At 40.7% G+C, this 18,766-nt stretch overlaps 1 long non-coding RNA gene across 1 annotated transcript in view; it reads left to right on the top strand.

The window, feature by feature from the left end:
- Positions 1 to 548: 548 nt before the first annotated feature.
- Positions 549 to 18,766, top strand: part of LOC111266028 (uncharacterized) — a 22,181-nt gene continuing 3,963 nt past the window's right edge. The window contains exon 1 of the long non-coding RNA XR_002683822.2: positions 549 to 711. This is a non-coding gene — a long non-coding RNA (uncharacterized LOC111266028). The remainder of the gene's footprint in view (positions 712 to 18,766) is intronic.

Here is an 18,766-nt window from a genome sequence, read left to right as displayed (position 1 = left end):
TAAAAAAAGCAGATTGGGGGCATATCTTACAAGCTTAGAATTTTTATTAACTAAACCTGTAACATCTGCTTATCTAATACCCCACCGTTTCAGAAAACGCCGTATGATTGATGGGCAACCAAATTGACGTTGCTTCTCGTGTGTGCCATATCGGCGAACATAAACTGGATATCGTAAATATTCATAACGATCTTTGGCTGGATACAACGGAATAAGATAACCCATATAGGGAGAGCTATGTTATATAAGGCTATCTTCGATGTGTGCCATATAAGCCTATGGTAACGGTGTTTTACAGGACGTCTACATGCTGTTTGATTGAATGTCTAATGGCAGCAGCGGACATAGAGCTCGAAACATGGAGCGTGTAACGGCGTTACTAACCTAACAGTTTCGCAAACGTCCCCGCCGCCAGATGAACCCGGTTTCCGAATGGACGTACGTGTACGAATGCTGGTCTGCATAACGTGCACATGTTGAGAATCGTTGAATGCACGACATGACAAGGAAAGAGAGTGCGTGCCTACGACGCTCAACAGATTGTACAACGCATCTGGCACTCGGCAACCGATACGGACAAATGCACCGGGCAGAAACATTTTCGAAGTTACACTTGTTCAGTTGACATTTGGACACGGCGATGGGAATCTGCAATGTAATCACCATATTCACCCTACGGCTGTCATCTGTTCTTGACTCTGCCCTTTAAAGGTACTGTTCAGCAGAAAAGATCCTGTTCAAAATGCCATACTCTCATTCTTCAGGCACCAGAATGCAAATTTCTGTACCCGTGTATATGATGGCAGAGATGCATATTTTTCGAAAGGGCTTATTTTTGCACGATGGAAATCGGTTGTGCACGAGTTGTTGTCAGTATATGTGTCACGTGTTTTTACATACGCACATAAGAAAGGCCTAAACTGAAACTGTACCGAACGATGCCCATCTAGAAATGGGAGGGTAAAAAAAAAAAAAAAAAAAAAACAATGAACCTTAATCACAACATTTGTGAAAAAAAGATAGATCTGGATTCTAGAAGAATGTAGAAAAAGTATGCAAACGGAACAATTTGCTGTTGGCAAAGATGGCGAAAATTGGCACGCAGCAACGTGAGCGTCAACGATGTAGAAACCATTAATGGGTTTCATCAGTCATTAATAACATTATCATACAATAATTGTATTTTATTTATATGAAATTATTTGGCAACTTTTCGCATCATTCTAGCTTTTAGAAGCGACATGGATATATATATATATATATACGAGTGAATCATTTACATGACATTTAAAATCCTACATCAACATCTATTTCTATGCGTTTTGTCGCAAAATACTCCGTTTTAGTACTGAAACTGAGTAGAAGCTATAGTTACCTCTTACTGCTTTTTTTTTTTAGTAGATAGTCTCAGTTTCAGTTTTATTCATAGGTCGGTCGAGCCTAAGGCGTAGTTCGTGTTCTTCAAAACTACAAATGAAGTTACAGAGAAATATTAATCAGGCCTACCGAGATCGTAATTTGCTAAGAACCAGTATATACTAACTCAAAGGTTCGTTCATGAGGGTCTGCGCGCATGACAATAGTATATTCATTCGAACTGAGAAATGCATACTCGTCAATGAAAACAGTGTTTTTCATTTTTATTATAATATTACCTTCATAATTATGATTTATTGATTACGTCATGCTTAATCTATAAGCCCTGTTTGAAAATACGTGGTGGATTTACACACATACCGGCCACAGTCTCTTTCTGAAAGGCCATATAGGTTGGAAAAAATCTAAGGGCTAGAATTTTTAGCTCCCGTGACAGTTTACTGGGTAACATATTTGCCTGCTAATCTTAAGGCCGCGTTGTGGTCTAAGTTCAAACCCAGTCATACGCGAACTTCGTTTCGTGTTGGAGGCCAACCTTCTGACAGAATGCCCAACGGCGAGATCTGACGTCACACTCGAAAAATAAAGAGACGAGACCCTTTATGTAAACGTAAAGATATGCGCTGTTCAAGCAGCGTCGAGGCGGGGTTTGCGCTAGGGCATTACTAAGCTCAAAAATTTAATTTAGAAGGTCGAATACCATTAAATTCTATTACAAAAAAAAAGTGTATATGTTATGCACATTTGCTTGTCAACTCCGCACTACAAATATGTTCATTATAGATTATCGTTATTTTTATTAATTGAGGACGCCGCCTTCGTCGATCTTGACAGAGTTATGTTTAGTGTTTTATAGTCCGAGCTTAAATTCTGTGAACGACACAGTTCGCTCGTTTGTTAATGTTTGCTAAGGGCGTACATCGTAAAACATCATTACCACAGCCAATCCACACAGCTTCACCAGTTATATAGGTGCAAATTCCGTCCTGCCCATAAATCTCCATAGCTCAAAGCTGCCCTAACCTCGGCCTTTATAAGCGTCCTTGGCGTTGCCATCAACATCTTCATCCTCGTCGTGGAATCACGACAGGCTGTCTCTGAGCGGCGACCATTGCCGTGTTTCCTTACGATAGTGGGATCGAATAGTAATTAGAACAATACTTATAGTAATAATAAATAGAAAGGGGCAACCTTCACGAGATACTACTATGGGTTGAGCTGGATGTGCTGCAGCCACAGCATCACCTTAAAGTGACTGAGACTAGCGAAACACGAGCGAGATAGCCGGACTTTTGTTGTCTCGTCCCAAATGCCAAAGTCCTGCCGTTAAAAGCAGAAGGGTAGCGGCTCTCTCGCGAAAGAAGCCTTTCCACTGGAAGAGATAACAGATTGACGCCGGCTGCCTGCTCTGGGTCGGGCCGACGGGGGAACATCAATGACAAGGTTGACTGAACGCTGAGCACTACCGCCCAGTAGCCAGACACAAACTGAGCTGATCTGGCACGCGGTCAATAAACAATTCACGCCGGCAATAGCGGGTCAAAAAGCCAAAATGACATCCAGTCAAATGAGTTGCGCTCGCGTTAAAGGTTATCCCAATACGGTTGTCCACTGTTGTGTACTGTCTTAATGCTCTGTAATATTAGACGGTATATAAATATTATTGTGATGTTGTTGCTAGTGGGTAGGGACGGGTTTTTGATTTTATAAGGAAAATATCGGTACCGAACGGTGGCCGCCATTCGAGTTCTGTTGTAACCATCTACACAAGCATAACCTTTACACAAAAACCACTTACACGTATTTATGGCCTCTGAAGCTCATGGGTTCGTCTAGTCCTAGAATCTTTCCTACGATTACATGCCACGCATACATACCATACTTTCCCCAACTAATTACTCGGTTGCTTTCCCAAGAGTGTTCAGACTTGAGCCTGAGCCCAAGCTCTGAATCAGAATTAGTTGCAGTAATTTCATGCTTTGTCATGGTTCTTTACTATTCCATTTGTTGTCATTAAGCTCGCCTCAGCCTTCTTCAATTAGCTCATTATACTGTTCAAGTTATTGCGTTACTTTGCTGCATTATTCCGTCATTTTCGCTCTAGTAGTTTCCAGACATAGCTTCGATGATTTAATTACTCTTATCCAGATGTTCTGGTGTATTGTGACTCTGAAGCAGATGTTTCATACCCCCCACGTCAATTATTCCGTGCCAATAAAGCTATCAATGTGCGATCGTTGACGTGTTACTCAATCGGTTATCCTGCTGTTCCAAGATGAAACTAAACTTCATATGAATTCCGAACTATTCAGAAACTAGCTATGTTATCTGTGTTACAATGTTATTTTCCATAGGGAATACCCTAAACGTTTTCTAAGGCCAACCACACAATGCTCAACTGCACAACAGATGCGAGAAAAATTGCTTTTCACTTGAAAATATAGTTATATACCTATTATGAATAGCCTAGGCACTTGAACAACCTAGGTTTTTGAATGTTTTGCAGATTTTTCATCGTTGTTAAGATAGCTGCTCATAGTACGGAGAAGGCCTTGATAACTTTTAGCATGAAGAAGATTGTTGCTAGCTGCCTTATTTTTACGATTATATTCTGTTCTCAAGTTGAGCTTACACGCAGAAAAGTATCAAAAATCTTGTCTACGAGAGATACATACAAGAGGATTACATAATACTTAACATTGTAATGCTGTTATCTAGTTTTAAGCATATTCGTCTGGGACCTATTGTTGAAACACCTTGCATATATTATTGGGTGGTTCTATGATCTATTCCTAGGAAGGAAAATGCCGCAACTCACCAGCAAATCTGTCATAGACTGGCGACACTTGGCAATGGAAGTATGTATATATAACCTTTTCAAAAATAATATTTAACTGACCGTGGACAAGGCCTATCTAACTTATCCATGCCGAGAACTAAATCATCTTACTCGTACCAGATTTTCAGAACCGCGAATTCATCTATATATTAACAAATTGTGATTGAAATCCATTAGCGTAACATTACTACGCTGGCCAAACATCACGAGTGGTGCCTGGAACACCCCTAATGAGGTGTCGCACTTCGATCTCGAAAGAAAACTCTTGGTATATACACTTCAATTTTCTAGTTTCCTAAAATGGCTTAGTGTGATAACACATCGCAGCTTGCTGTCGCACTTATGAATCGGAAGGTTCTCGAAGGAAGGAGGATCTCATATAAATAATTATGCACATACGATTTCGCTTCGAGAGAATCAGCTAGATAGCTATATATAAACAATGAGCAGTAATCGGAATATATTTCTAAATACGTAATACGGTAGTTGTTGTTTCAGAGCGCCACGGCCTCCATCTCTGCAGTTATTCTATTCAGGCTTGTGGCTGCGTTATTCCTTGTCGGTTTTCAAGGCGCCACTATTTCGGACCTGTTGTTCAATATATATCGTATAAATATGATCCCCACATGTCAACTATATAACGTCACTCAGCGTCAAAGTCGGTGGGGACGCGGGGGCTAACACTGATCTACAATATGACGGCGCCCTCTCTTCGAGTCCGCGCTCATCCCGTCTTTCAAGTTGACCCACCAAACATCCGTGACGTTTGCTATGATTCGTTCAACGTGAACATTAGCAGAGCTTTATCGATCAGGCTACAAGTGTGTCTGACAAATACATCTCCTATAGCGTCGTTTAGCCCAAATAAACTTTCGAATGAAACGATGAAACTTGGCATTGATGACCACTTTTTCACCGGTTGTAACGTATCAACAGATGTTTTTTGTGCTGATCAATATCGATGAGTCCTGTGTCCTTTCGAAAGACCTTATTATGAAAGGCAGTAATAGTCGTCCAGTCCGCTCGATTGGCGCGACGGAATAAGGAAGCCTCTATAAGAGCCCACATCTTGCCTGGGGTTCCAAGATCGATCGAATCCACTATAAGTAGAAACAGTGGCAAGATGAAAACGCATCGCTTACGTCGGAGATTAGATGCGGACCTAACAGAATGGAATAGCCAATTAGGTTATATCCTACAACCTAAGATTGGCGATATTTAGACAAATTTGCACTACATCGCAATGAAAACGTGATAATGCAGCTATACTTGCATTGGTCATCAGCGATGCAATATACATAAAACGACTCAGAATGTATAAAAACTTTTTTAACATACTGAAAAAATCGCAACCGACTATTATGCCTCTAATGCCGTTGAACCATATTTTCTAAATAATATTGTCGAAGACGGACGCAGTGGCAAATAGATATTATAGTTATCGCCGACAGGGCATCAGAGATCGTATCCTTTGTAGACCTTCGATTAGTGGTCCTCCCTTCGACCTCGTATAATGCTGCAGATAGCCATTCTTATACGCGACAAGTTCTGTGGACGCATATCATCATGCTCAAGAGCTATGGAGGCCACGTTGGATCACAAGCTCGCGTCGGTCTGTACTCTACGCAGCAACTAGACCTGCGATGAATATTCATCAGCGTCGTCACAGTAGCAACAAAAAGGCATTCATAGTTTAAGGAAAATCTATGGAGAGAAACAAAACCTAAGCCAATACAATATTTAAATATAAATTACGTCCATCCGGTTACACATTTATATATATATATATACGCGTATTATAAAAACGCTTTCCTACTAGATCCTCTGTTGTCGAAACATGTGACAACTATCATGTGGTATCTCACATAGAATTGTGACATATGTAGTAATTTATAGAAATCAATGTGGAGCCTCTTATAAAAGGATGCGTTGTCCATCCTAATTTTGAATAAGTGCTTTACAATAATAACTGCTAATAGAGTATCCGATACAGTTTTTACTCTGACTACTTACTTAATGCAAACAGTTATTGGGAAACAGAGATGCCCTTTATCGTCGGCTTTATAAGTTGCGTTTTATGTCACCTTATGTTTACCTTCATGTCAGCCGAAGTTACCTGAACTATTAAAGGACTCGCTTGACTATGATCTTTTATTCCCCTTAAAACATTTTAAGTTCGACGTATGAGCTGACTTTCGCATTCGACGGAGTGCAGTGGACCAATAAAAAATCGAACTGAAGAATACAGGAGAAACCATTGTCTATTAAAAGAAAGCACATTTATAGGCAGAGCTACGAAAACAATGTATTGCACGCTCGCCCCAAATAGTATACTTCAAAACGCAATTCCCCGCTGCGAGATGACCCAACCCGTCAAGCTGAAAGTCGCGCGAGGCGACTTTCAGAAAAGTAATGGCCTTAACGGCAATAGCGTGTGCCTTGAGCCGTGAAGGGGGCAGCTGCTGAAACAGAAGCGAGTCGTTGAGCAAGTGCACAGTCACCCGGGGTAGGTTGGATGGAGTTGAATGTCTATTAAAAGTTTGCCCTCTTTCCCTACGCCGGCCTCGAGCGACTACCCTTGTTTGAAACATACCAAATCTTAGAGCAAACGAAAGGCAGACAAATGAAAGAGTAATCCAATGAAATCAGTAAAGAACTAAACTTTCAATGTGATATCGATTAAAAACGTATTCAAAGAATGGGGCCACAAGCGTAAAATATATGCTTCCTTAGTTCTTGAATGTACCGATAGCGTTTATGTTATAGACTTCAATTATCTGATGACCTGTTTCATGACCGAATGCATTCTTCGATACAACCCTGATTATTTTGTGTATGGTAAACGTATACGAACACTCTTGCGTCGTGTTGTTCAACTGTAGACAGTGCAAGTGGTTCCCCGCTTGAATAGCTCGTCAAAGATGTTAGGTATGTTGCAGGTTGGCTGTGTACAATGTCTCAGATTAGGTATGCAATACTAAACTTTTTCTATTGCCATCATCATGCCATCGCCCCCAATTCTTGGCGTTACCATCTGATTCAAGCTCCGAATATCTGTGTCATTTTTTGCGATAGTTCTTTTATGTGGCCATCTTTTTTGTGGTTTATGTCCGGTCATAACCACTTAATCAACTCGGCCTCTTTACACTCGCAATATACTTTTAATGCTCTCGCAATCTCTGCTGTTTTCTGTAGCCATTCCATCACCGAAAAAGCCCATCTGTGCAACCAGCGATGAGTCAGTCGCACAGATATGTGGGCGTGGTGCCATCGTATGTTTTTGGCCGGACACTAGTTTGGTCGGTTTCAACCGACTACTGCCTGAAATGACGCGTCTGCCGGCGACAGGTCAAGCTACCATCTTTATTGGCGCCTCCATTTCTGTCATAACCACATTTTTTCAGTACGTCAGGGCCAGTGGCGCCGTTCCCAAGAAGGCCGCTGCCACTCCGGCGCTCAGTTCCAACTGCCGCGTGTTGTCAGTCCCGCACTAAGCAACGCTTCCTTTCACGTTGTCGCCCAACCAGTTCTTGCCCTGAGCAAAGATTCTCGGCCTCAGCTTAGTACTCGTCTTTCTCGCCCACGTCTTTTGCATCGTGTTAGTCCTTTAGTTTTCTTCCCATTGCCTTTCTTTTTTCTTCAAATTGTCCATCATATTTTCTTTTCTCGAGCAACGAAAAAAAAGTTGCGTTTGCATCTCCCTACACTCGTGTCCGCCATTGAGGGAAAGAGCCATGAGCACCTGCACACTTGCACTCGTATACGGCACGGTCCAGTACGTAAATCGTTCTAATTTCGTGGAAGGGGACAGTGTTAACTTTCTTTTTTTTCACTCAACTGCTTTTTCTTTTCTAAAGACAACCACTGGACGAAAACGGTCTCGCAAAGGACAAACGAGCCCTGACAATCACCTGAGGGTCACCGCAGAGTCGGTGGTACCAAAAAGAATAGCAATAATGCGAAGGCAACAACAACAATAGTAACCGCAGTGACAATGATGAATGACTTTCTATCCCGGAGAGAACCGGATAGTAAAATTTAGGCAGGGGACGGAGACGAGTTTATTAATACAATATGCCCACGGTTGTCGACTATCTGTCTGTTTTCAAATGCCACTGGAGTTGCTAGAACATGTCCCGACTTGCCATGTCATATACATCGATACTATCCGGTAGAAAACCTCGGTGGACTAATAGAAGACTGCAACTAGTCTAACCTTGGCCATGGAGAACGAAGCGTCATCGTTCCCATAAGCCTCACTACTCCACTCCACTCGTCGTACATAACTTCCACATTGCGACGCTAGTGCGATATAGCAATGATAGTACTTCTGAGAGGCTGAAATGGAGGTTGGCGAAATAGACCAAGCGTGTGTAGGACTATTTTGGTTCCACCAACGAGCAGTTTTGCGACGACAGCAAAGGAAAGAGTGTGAGCGAAACACGCAAATATACATTACGGCACAATGAAAGGGGCGGCTGAGGAGATGGCTGACGTTTCTGAAATGACTCAACGGAACAATGAGGCCGGGGATATACTCAAGTAGGTTGGTGGCAGAAGCTTTTCGTTACAAACACAGACTCCATTTTAATATTACGGTTTTCAGATCAAACATCTTACGTTTGTTAGTCCATTGAAACTAGCTTTTTCTCCGTTTTGTTTTAAATATTTGTATGATTAGTAACGCGAAATAGATGAGGAAGTATTTTCACGATGTCTTGCCTTCCATGAATGAGATAAAATTATAGATGTCTTTCAATAATTGAATGCCCCCATGTATTACATTAGCATACTGGGAGAGGAACTGAATGGTTTGCGGTGGGCATCTTTTAGCCAAAAATAGTCAACTAGTGCGTTCAACTACGAATAGAACGGAGAAACGCGTTACAGAACTAAGATTTGATGAAAACCCACTCCACTTTTCATATTATCTGTACCAAGAAGTGCTACCGATAACATTTGGTGACTAAAAATAAACAGTATTGTTCCTAAACGAATAAAATCCTGCACCGATGTAATTTTATGCTGAGGAAAAAGCGCATTCTACGGTAGACCAAATAGCATTGCTTAGCCATTAGTTACTGTCGTGATATCAAGATGATTTCGTTTTGTAGAAGTCTACGAAATGTACGTGGTATTCCACTTCTTATAAAACGTAGCATTTCTATTATCACAGCGCGTTATATTGCTACCCTGATTAAATTCACTGACGCTTTGATAAAGGCTCTGCGAAAAAACACGTATATTAAATAGAAACCAGATGCCTACTGTTTATCGCTTTCATGCAGGAATACGAGCGGCAACTGTCTGAACACCTACATAGTGTACATAGGTAAAAGGAAACCCTTTTACTTGAAGTTATAGAGAAATGTTATCAAGCTGGACATCGGAAAAAAAACACTTGCAATATAAATACGACGTAAAAATCCGTAGGATGAAGAGACTCATCGCTAGGGGTTTATTACATCCATAACTAAAATAGAGGCACATCCGTTTGTAGCATTTGCTTCGTTCCAAAGTTTCAATGCACAGGTTACAGCGGACTGATCGACCGAAAATTTTCAAAATATTTCGCCTGTAAAGATTTTGATTATATTTAAAAGGTTGACTTTATCAAACACATTTTTCCTTAAAAAAATCGATAGCGATTAATTAGGCAGGTGAATGCAACGCCAGATTCAGACAGAATTCTCCTCAATTGTTTGAATCGAGATGTCTGAATAATTATTTTTCCAAAAAAATCGCTTAAACAAATACTGTCAAATGTTTGATTAGTCAAAAAATGCTTAGGGGCAGCACAAAAGCTTCGGACACACTTTCTACCAACACTGGAGACTATAACGGACCTTGTTCGCAGGTGCTGCGATATAACAACCGTATTTAATTTGGAAGTTCCTAATTTTAATCTTCGAGTTAGTCAGGCACTGCCAAGGCATAGATATTTGGCTGAGTAGGCCGAAATAAAGGAAGGATAGGTTAGCTTAAAAAGCACATGATGGATGGTCCTTTGAAGCAAGGCGGAAGTCGCTTCGAGAAACTGAGGCAGCCTGCTGCCCAGGTCAGCTGACTTGGTACGCTTCATTAGTTGCCTGCTAGAGACGTTCACCACAGACTAATTCTTACGGTCGACATGTAATCACAGCTAACTACGCCTTCAGCGGACCGACCGTAAAAGCAATTCTGCTAAATCAAGATGGGCAAAATAGATAGAGCTGAAAAAAGAGAAAGCCGTAATCCCTTTTATTTGTTCACCGAAAAAAAAGGGAAATAGGTATAGTCTAATCTGTGGGAGAATGTACAATACAAATAGTATGTATCAAATCAGTAAAACCATAGTAAAATAGGTGATCGGGTCGTTTAAGATTGGTCTGTGACTAATCCCAATATGACGTTAAGATGAAATGAAGCAGTACGTTAGTCAGATGCAATATGTGGCAATGTTATTCTTGAAATTGCGAGAATGAATTCAGTAACCAGATTCCTCCATGCCGCATAAGCCGGTAGCCTACGGTTTTCGTTCGGTAATATGTATTCATATATAATATTTTCATATGAATATCATACACTATCCGTAAACCAGTCTCCCTTTCCAAGCAGAATTTTCAACGGCGTTGTTGGCGGAATAGGTTGTTTGCTGGAATTCAAACGAAATCATCTGGTTGCTATGTAAGGACCCTTATATTAATAGTGTGAGTTTTACATGTGGATTATGCACGTAAATGTAAATATCCTAACCTCGCTAACTGGTAAACATTATTTAGGGTTTACGATTGAGAGAGCATAAGTCTTGAAATGGCTGCAGTCTAGAAAACGTACACGTAATGTAATGTAGAAAATTGTCCAAAGGTAGATGCCCGTATCTCTTTATGACGATGAGCCATAACCCGTTGCTCCGAATAATATTCGACTCAATCACTAGTTATAACGTTCTTCGGGACAGGATGAGACTTTGATGTTTGAACCTTTTCACAAGTTCAGTTTACATATTTCCAATTGGTCTCTGCACCATTCGTCATTTATGCCCTTCTCTCATTTAGATCATGATATATATATGCGGTCGCTGTCCAAATCTGTGATACGAGATTGCAATGTGTGGTGAGTATCGTTGATGACACAAAGCCTCCGCCTCTTTGTGAGCTTCGTTTAAAGTATATATATATATATATACTGTACATAGTAGAATGTGCCATGTAATGTTGTGTTTTTAACACTTCGTTATTTAGCTTAAGTAAGTCGGTAGGAACAACAGGAACGTTATAGTTTTAATACCTTAATGCAACTTGTTTACTAGAAGCAACTAGAAGGAAGGATATCTGAATGAGCGGTCACAGATATCACAATGGTCACACAAATAAAAATGTATCTCGAAACATGGAACCGTTAAAAAATGGTTACTCGCATTTCATACTCAACGACTTGCTTGAATAGGCGCGGGTCTATACTTCTATACATAGGTTTCATGTAGGTTATAGCAGGTCCTGCTATAGCTTGGCTTGCAGGACATTTGGCTCATCCATCATCTTGCTCTCCCCACAAAACCGACAGAAAATCAGTAGACAAATTAACGGTGCACAATACTAAGACAGAGGACGAGCCTAACCGAGACAGCTCTATGAAGATAACTGGGTGCAAAAGTTTTTTTGTGTTTATGTGTAATCGATCCCTAAGTGGGTTGTCTCTCCTTCAGTTTTCGCGTTAAGGGTTTAAAGTCAAGAGCCCGGAAACACAATTTCCTGTCACTGGTCTGAAGCGTTCCTATTGCGTAGTGTTTGACCAACTTTTTCCGTTTCCTACTGGCCGCAGTTCATTCTTACTATTATGAATAAAGAGAATCGTCAACATCTGTACCAAAGCTGAAATTAACACTGTCTTTTTTTTTTTTTTTAATACATAAGTTACTGACTAAAGTTGCACTGTTCGCTGAATATTGGAATGACAAACTTGTGAATAGTCTGATGAAGGGAAATGCTTTCTTGGAAGCAACCAGGTCAGTGCTTCCTATACGTACCTTTCCCGTCGAAGATCTAGCTGCAAGGTGACTAATCCAGCGTGAAATCGGAGATGAAGCCATGTCTACCCCCCAGAGGACCTCGTGCGGCTCCATTTGCGCCCTAATCCAAATTTGCTAAGCTTGGTCGAAGCGCAGCCCGATGTGTTGAGGCAAGAGAATTTACTGAGCTTTTCATTTTCTCCTGACTCCCCGGAATTACAGGCTGCTCCTCACTGTGTCCTAATACCTGTCATTAACCTCGCCAGCGACTAGATATTCTAATAGCATTGTAGCTGCGCCTTACCCAGTATCGCACTTTCAAAAAAAGATGCCAAAGTATCCGAATTTTCTGATGGCAAATTATCTACATATTGCGTACGTCTTGCGTGGTTAATTTAGATTCAGTTACACTACATGACGGGTAGCCACTATTATAACATGACGATATTTTCTTATCATTTTTAAAATGTAACTAGTAAAGATAATAGGATCGCAAAGTTTTTTGCTTTCTACATACACAGAATGCATTCAGCGTTTCACGAGGTCTCTACGATATTTCACCGTTATTGTGTGCCATATTTTCGGGATAAAGCTATACCAGACAAGTCAGTCGATGAAATTCTCGATACAATAAGTTGTTTCAGTAATCCTTAACACTATATCTGGTTAATATATAAAAAACTAGCTTGTACTTTGTGAGATGGACCATTGCCGGAAATTTTGAGGGGAGGGAAAGTTGTTTTTCTTGCAGGTTTTTGTACGCGAAACCTGTCAGTCTTTCTAAGCAATTTGTACTATGATTTGTACTACCGTCAAGGTTGTTCATCATCCTACTTACAGTGCCAAAATACCTAAAAAATCCATTTCATGAACTATCTATATATACAATGTCCTAACTAGCCACACATAGAGCAATGATTTAACGATCAAAGACAATTTAATGTGGACTAAGTTCTTTTAGTATTGGTTTCTTATCGTTTGACCCTCCACGGAACCGAAGGCCTATCTAACCACGCTGTTATAATTTTTATTCCGGATAGTGAAGTTTAGGCTAATTATTTCTAAGTTTGAGCTGCAGGCGCCTATTTAAATTCCCTAAGTAATACTTTAGATGTGTGCTACTTATGGGCGGCGCAGAAGTTTGCATTTTTCGTGCGTGCAAGGTGATGATATGAAATGCTTCTATGCGAAGGAAGCAAGGCCCATGCTGATTGCCTGCTTAGGCCAAGGGCAGACTTTTTAGCCGACTTTTGAGTTGTTTACGTTGCCTATTTCGCCGGAACCGTTTAGCTGCAGATATACTAAATATCTATAAATCAATAGAGATTGTGGACTTTTGCTTTTTTAGTCGACAACGTACAAAGTGGCCGTTTTTATTTTTCGAAAAGGCTGGTGCTTTGAAATATGGTACGTGCGGGACTATAATACCACGCATTTTATACATAGAATAAATGATAAGCTTAGACTGACGCAACTAGATTGCGTATCTTAAAAATAAGCTTGGGGCCTCTCCGTGCTTCGAGTTATAAGAGAATACATGATCGTATCACGGAAACGGCAATACCAAGAAATGATCAGCTTGGAAAAAAGCAGTTCAGTTCCACTGATGGCTTTAGAATAAAGACATTAACTAGTAACGATGTTCACTCGTGATATAACAAGGACTTGCTCGTTTCAATTTCATCCGAAATAGATTTGTTTGAAGGACACTACCTTTTCTAAAGCTTTATCCACTAAATTTTAAACATCAAGCCTCTGGCTGTTATACGTATTATATTCTGCGATTAGATTTAACATTATGTCCAGTTGAAGACAGCAGTATTTTGCCCGTTTACAGTATTTAGCGTTTTGATGAACGTCTTACCTTTCTTCGTTGCTAATAAAACGCATTGGTCCAGTTCGCTCATTTCACAGTTGCCCTTTAGCAGCAATTCAATAGTGCTATCAGTCCGTAGTATAGCAATAGGCCAAAAAGCTGCGATTGTTTATTAGCTTTATTTAAATAAATTACATAGAAGACATCGACGCGCGGCTTTTTAGAGGTTCATAGTATGTTCAACGGTCCAAATGTGCAATTACAGTTAAGTATTAGATCGCTTGAACAGTCAAAACATTTTCAATCTTGGATCGACTAATTTTGTTTATGTTGTTTATATCGATTGTGACAGTACAAGCTGTCCTGAAAAACGTCGGCCTCAGCGTTTAGAAGTGACCTTTTGAAAGGCAGTCGAGACTACTTGGACAATCGGGATAAAGTTCGACGTACCGATGCTCTCGGCTAAATGTATAGTTACTTAAAAAAAAGTCAGGCTATTTTTGCCCTATTTGTTAGCGGACACCGCGCCCCAACATAGTATGTTGTTTTCGACTAATCGATCTGCATTTGATTGATCCACTAGGATCAGCACCATCGTGCCGTATTTGACTGCCAGATTCATTGCTGAACATAACTAATCCTCGAAGGACGAATCGTTGAAATGACTGTACAAAGCCATAAGCAAAGCTTCACCAGATCGGGGGGCGATCGAAAAGAACAATTCGTAATTGTGCAGTCAGTTGATAGCTAAGTAGAATATCAGTGTAGTGCCCAAGGTCTCCATTCCTGTTTTTAACCTTGCATCAACCCTATACAAATCGATATGATTTCACGACACCTTTTAGAAAAGCCCCCCAGTAAATAGCTGGCCTCCTCAAGGTCTCTGGTTTTCCTGTTTTAGTTAAGCGTGCTATAGTAGCATAAGTACTTGTCTTGCCCGAGGCGTTTGACTAAGACCCAGATTACTTTGTTTTCGTACTTTTTAGTACGATCGTGTTCCTATGGTAAAAGAACGCAAGCACATTGTGATGCGTTACGCGTATTACAGACGTGAACAAAAGCCCATATAATGCCTATAACTTCTAATTAGTTGCAATCCTTACAAGCGTGTTCGCTCTAACTGGGTTTATGCATCGCCGTGCGTTCTACGAGTACGCTAACTGGTGGAATTAGCTGATCGCATGTAAAACAATGATTAATGGTTCAACCGAGTGTAAACATCTGGTCTCAATACTTGTATGTATGTCGCCGGGACCTAATTGTCGACATTTCTCAAGAAAGCCCTTATTATAAGGCGTTTAAAGGAACAGAAGGAGCTCTGTACTCTGTATAGGATTCGAGGTAATACAAAGCGAAACGCGTACGCGTTGGTTCATACTCCTTGGCAATCGGTAGATTTCACTAGCTGTTTCCCGATGTTACCTCTCGTCTTCAGTTCAACAGATACAGGCACTTTTAAAGGATATTATCATTATGATGTTGTTATACGTTTTCGCTATAATAGTATCAGATCAATTCCGCTTGAACGAAACACCACGACATATGACTGCGCTATGCAAGCACTATCAGTTTATCAGCCTGATGGCACTAGGACTAATTTTTAAATTAGATGCAACATTGGGTAGTGCATATTCGGGCAACTGAATATGACCATGGAAGAACTCGCAAAGGGCCGCTCTGTATCCGTAGCCAATAGTTACAAGTTCTGTCGCAGGTTATTTCAGCAAACCTTTCTACTACTAATCAAGCAGCTACTGCTTTTGGTCATCTTAGTTGGCATGGATCATTATATATATATATATATATATATATATATGAATCATTTCTGCGACCGAACCATGCGATGCATACACATCCAGTCACAGGAACCGGGCTTTTTCAAGCATTTTAAAGGAAATATACGTATGTGTGTTTCGGTTTACTTTGCGAGCTGAGCTATTGTGACTCGGGACTCGAGCAGGGAGTGTGACACCGCTTGCCATTAATGATTAACGGTAGTTCGTCTCGAGGCATTATTTTGATCGAAACATCTATGAAGAACAATTCTTGCCCCCTCAAGCTTTGCAATGTGTGATAGATCCGGATCACTGATGTAATGCTCCACTTTGTAGTAGTAACTTTTATTTTCGTGCTTGCTCCAAATAAGCTATGATTTCGTAAAAGATCTTGCTTTCTGCTAGGCTATTAACCGAATAGAAAGAATGTCTAACAAAGATGGTACGAAATTCAGTCTGATGGCGAATTCAAAGTCAAACAGCATATCGTCTCAACTGCTAAAGCAGCTTCCCAATACGCAACGTCAAAGTTACGAGGGGCGCTCAATCAATCTAAGTTGATTAAATGCGGCTTCATTTCGCAACATTTGGCCTTTTAGCCCAGATTGTACCCTAAATTTGTAATTAAACAAGGGTGATTCACAGCTGATGTGAAGTTCCCAATGAAGGTTTCTTCCATTACCGTCGAAATACCTACAGTATTGAAAGATCGTTTAACCACGTTAAAGCACCGCGTTGTGCTTTTCACAAGCCTTGCTGCCATTTCACTTAGTCATCGCTTTTCTGAGCTTTCTGCTTTGTTATCTATTGACTACCAGCTCTCCCCAACGCTGGTTCCCATGCGATGTTATCATTCTCTATTTGGGTTTTCGTAAAAGATAGCTGCCAATTAATTGACCCGTCACAAATTGGCGAAAAATAGAAAAAGGGAAACTCTGGCTGGGGGCCTTGCCGTTGGGCAACATCTAGGTAGCCTGCGGAAAACATCGATTAAGGTTCGACCGCATCGTTCCAAAATTAATCAGGCAGAAAGCCGGCGAGTTGATCTGTATTGTAAATATTTTTCAGCGTATGTACGCTCTAGAAAGGTTGCTCATTTCTGAACAATCCTTATACTGAAGTAACCAATTTGCGTTGTCATTTATCAGTTGTTATTATACACAATACGTTGAAAGATTCAAGTCAGTTACAGCTGATCAGAGCCTGCTTAAGTAACTTCTTTCTATGGCATTCACGCAGGACAACGGTGACAATTGTAATGCATTTGGAACAAAATTGTATGCTAGGAGGTCTCAAGGTGGCACTTGTGTACTACAATACAATCGTGACGATTTACACGTAACTATAGTTTGATATCGTAGTTAATATTTCTTTGACATCATGACTACCTAGCATCAGCAGGTTTCGAAACCACACAGAGAAAATATCCGCATCCAGAAATCAAGGGCATAAGATCAAAGGGTTTAGGACGGAAACGCTGCATAGGAGCTGCCGGAAACTATGGCCGTTTGAAACAAACAGACCTCATCCGCTTCTGCATTTTGCTTTCCAGGATCGATATCAAGGCTCTATCGGCCCGTTGAATGTCGCATTTTGTTGAAAAGGAGTCACTTAATGCATGATCAATATTTGCTCGAGAGTTATATCCATACTGCAACTTCCTGTGACAATTTGCTAGAGTTTACCAATAACTAAATACCTTAGAGTTTTTAAACTATCTAAATTTTAATAATATTTTAAGCTGGAGCCCCAGTGACATCAGTTCTTGTTAAGAATGATACTGTTAAGGCTCACTTTTAGTCATTACAATGACAGTCTTCTTTTCAAGAGACTCGCTTAAGGATCTTTTGAACCCACGCCTTCTAAGCTCTTAACGAAGAGAGCCGTCTATTAAGAATACCTCAATGCATACCTTGCACCACTGTGTTTCGAGTTTCCTATCCGATATCGCTGTTAGGCACAGTTCCATCAGACAGCTGACTCCCAGCACGAAACGAACTGTCTGTTGTCTATGCCAGGGTCCAAACCTACATCACAACGTCTCCCTAAGATTACCAAGCAAATATGTCACCTACTAAGCTATCACGGGTACCTACATTCGACCGACAAAAGACTAGCCCATCGACACAGTATGAAAGATTTCATTTAAAAAATATCGTTTTCGGCTTAACATAATGGTGGTCGGTCCCGTGGCTTTCTGTATGCGTGTTCCATAGATGTGTCGTTACCCTAGTTGTCGCGTATCGGCGCAGACGTCAGAGGCAGGATTGTCCTTGCAAGGTCAACGATTGCACAACAACAACGACAACGCATCTGACAAGAGGGAACCTCAATGAACGACAAGTAATCTGGCCAGCAGCTTGATCTGTTTAAATATATTCATTTCACGTAGGATAAAAGTGACTTTCTCAACGACCGATGTCCCAAGAACCCAATGCATCCCATACTGTGCTGCGTATTTATACCGCGAAACAGTCGTATGTCTGCTATTGCCAGGGCACTGAATCAACGAATGCTAGTTCATATCAATTACTCAGAGGAATATTTTCTTACAACTAACAGAGCAATATAAAGGAATACCTATTTGGGTGCCTTATTAGCGCGAGCATCACTTCATTGTCTCAGAATCCTTATTTCGCACTAAGCCAATAGATTGATAACTGCGTTACAGAACCAGATCAGCTTACGAAATTCGAAAGATGGCATATTTACTCTAATATATCGATATTTTATAGACCATAGCTATTTCTCTGGGATGGGTCACAGGCGGCCTGGTTCGTTACAGGGAAGACAGATCCTTGATTTTATGCTACTATAAACTTTTAATCCCGAGCTGTTTCCTGTTCATACAACAATTTGCTAAGCATTGTAGTGTCACAATGTCTAGTGCCGAATCTGACGGCAGGTGAGTGATTTTTGTCGACGTATATAGTTATGATGATCGGCGTACTCAAAGGACAGAGAAGATC

Source organism: Varroa jacobsoni, unplaced genomic scaffold (assembly GCF_002532875.2).
Source record: "Varroa jacobsoni isolate VJ856 unplaced genomic scaffold, vjacob_1.0 scaffold_1044, whole genome shotgun sequence".
Lineage (NCBI taxonomy): Eukaryota > Metazoa > Arthropoda > Arachnida > Mesostigmata > Varroidae > Varroa > Varroa jacobsoni.
This window is presented reverse-complemented; position numbering and strand designations above follow the sequence as displayed.